We start from the raw sequence: 2,791 nt of genomic DNA, 5'->3' as shown, positions 1-2,791 counted from the left end.
TACATTTTTTTCTGTGACACAGAAGGTTTAACAGAGAAACGCAACTCAATATTTATTGCACAAATTCTGCAGTCTTTAGAAATATCCCACACGTGGCTCTTGTGTGATAATGGACTGAAGCAAAGGAGCACCTAGAGGATTTTGGGGCCTCCTTTTTTTAGGATATATTTTAGGCACCATGTCAGGTTTGAAGTGGTATTGTGGTACCTAAACAGTCAAAACTCCCCAAAAATGACCCCATTTTGGAAACTACACCCCTCAAGGCATTTTTCTAGGGGTATAGTTAGCATTTTGACCCCACAGGTTTTTTGCAGAATTTAGTGGAGTCTGTAAAAGATGAAAATCCCCTTTTTTCTGGTAAAACATAGAATTTTTTCATTTTTACAAGGAATAAAGGAGAAAAAGCACCCCAATATTTGTAAAGCAATTTCTCCTAATTACGGCAATGCCCCATATGTGGTAATAAACTGCTGATTAGACCCACGGCAGCGCTCAGAAGGGAAGAAGCGCCTTTTGGAGCAGAGATTTTGCTGGAATGATTCAGTGCCATGTCGCGTTTGCAACGCCCTGGAGGAACCAACACTGGGGAACCTCCTGCGATGACGTATAGTTACTGACTCGGGTAGGGGGTTAAACTCCAATATGTGTGAATGTACATTCCTCAGTTTTCCTTCAGTATAAGTTGCAAGTCTTTAAACTGCCATATGTGAGTTAGGGCTTATTCAGACGAACGGGATATACGTCCGTGAAACACGCGTGATTTTCACGCACGTCGCACAGACCTATATTAGTCTATGGGGCTGTGCAAACAGTTGCGTGATTTTTCCGCAGCATGAGTCCGCTGCGAAAGAATCAGGACATGTCCGTTCTTTGGGCGTATTTCGCACATCACGCACCCATTGAAGTCAATGGGTGCGTGAAAATCACGCATGCCGATGGAAGAACTTCCGTGGGATAAGCGTGATTTGCGCATCAGCTGTGAAATCGATGAATGAAAACAGAAAAGCACCACGTGCTTTTCTGTTTACAAACATCCAAACTGAGTGTCATAATGATGGCGGCTGCGCGAAAAGCACGCAGCCGTGCATCATATGCTGAGGCCACACGGAGCTGTTAAGTGCCTTTTGCACACGCAAAACGCTGCGTTTTTTGCGTGCGCAAAAGCACACGCTCGTGTGAATCCAGCCTAAATATGCTAAATATTTAGGCTAGGACTACACGGCGACTTTGGCCACAACAGAGGTTGCACGACCAAACATCGCCCTGACCGCATTGCAGGTAATGAAAGTCAATGTGGTCATGTTACAACCCGTAGGTTGATGCAACACCAGTGTCGCAAGAAATCTGAACCTGCTGTTTTTTTTTTGCGACTGTCGTGGTAAGGGTATGTGCACACGATAGCAGGCATTTACGTGTGAAAAGACACTGTTTTCAAGAGAAAACAGCTGCCTCGTTTCACACGTAAATGCTCCTCCTGGTATTATGCGAGGCGTCTGTGACGCTCGTAAATCTTGAGCTGCTCTTCATTGAGTTCAATGCAGAACGGCTCAAATTACGTTGCAAAGAAGTGTCCTGCACTTCTTTGCCGAGGCAGTCGTTTTACGCGTCGTCGTTTGACAGCTGTCAAACGACGACGCGTAAATGACAGGTCGTCTCCACAGTATGTCGGCAAACCAATTCAAATGAATGGGCAGATGTTTGCCGACGTATTGTAGCCTTATTTTCAGGCGTAAAACGAGGCATAATACGCCTGGTTTACGTCTGAAAATAGGTCGTGTGAACACAGCCTAAGCCACATTGACTTTCATTACCTGCGATACAGCAATCTGATAGTGCTAACTGCGTGTAGCCCTAGCCGGAGGGGGGGGGGGGGGGGGGAATTCACACGAACGTGTATTGGGTCCGTGCGGGCCGCGTGGTTTTCACGCGCCACGCACAGACCAATACAAGTCTATGGGGCAGTACAGACAGTCCGTGCTTTTTGCGCGTTTGTCCGCTGCGCAAAAAGCGCGACATGTTCAATATCTCCGCGTATTGCGCGCATCACGCACCCATTGCAGTCAATGGGTGCGTGAAAACCACGCAGGTCGCACGGAAGCACTTCCGTGCGAACTGCCTGTTTCGCGCACCAGCTGTCAAAAGGATCAATGTAAACGGAAAAGCACCACGTGTTTTCTGTTTACAAACATCCAAACGGAGTGTCTTTGAGATGAGCGAACCCGGACAACCGAACCGAACTTCACCGGGTTCGGCCGAACTCGGCAAAAAAATTTCCGGTACGCGACGTCAGGAGATAGTCACTGTCCAGGGTGCTGAAAGAGTTAAACTGTTTCAGCACCCTGGACAGTGACTTCCGATCCCAATATACATGAACGTGTAAAAAAAAAAAAAAGTTCCGACTTACCGATTACTCCCGGCTTCTTCCTCCAGTCTGACCTCCCGGGATGACAATTCAGTCCAAGTGACAGCTCCAGCCAATCACAGGCCAAGCACAGGCTGCAGCGGTCACATGAACTGCGGCGTCATCCAGGGAGGTGGGGCCCGATGTCGAGAGGCGCGTCACCAAGGACGCGTCACCAAGGCAATGGCCGGGAGGGAAGTTCTCTATGATGGCGGCTGCGCGAAAATCACGCAGCCGCGCATCATACACGGATGACACATGGAGCTGTCAAGTGGTTTTTGCGCGCGCAAAAACGCAACGTTCGTCTGAATCAGCCCTAAGGCTCATTGTTAAAGCAAAATAGCAAATGTGAGGGGGCTCACCTACGATAAAAGTAATGGGGATTGCCGG

The sequence above is a fragment of the Rhinoderma darwinii genome, chromosome 4 (assembly GCF_050947455.1).
Source record: "Rhinoderma darwinii isolate aRhiDar2 chromosome 4, aRhiDar2.hap1, whole genome shotgun sequence".
Taxonomy (NCBI): domain Eukaryota; kingdom Metazoa; phylum Chordata; class Amphibia; order Anura; family Rhinodermatidae; genus Rhinoderma; species Rhinoderma darwinii.
Note: the sequence above shows the minus strand (reverse complement) of the source record.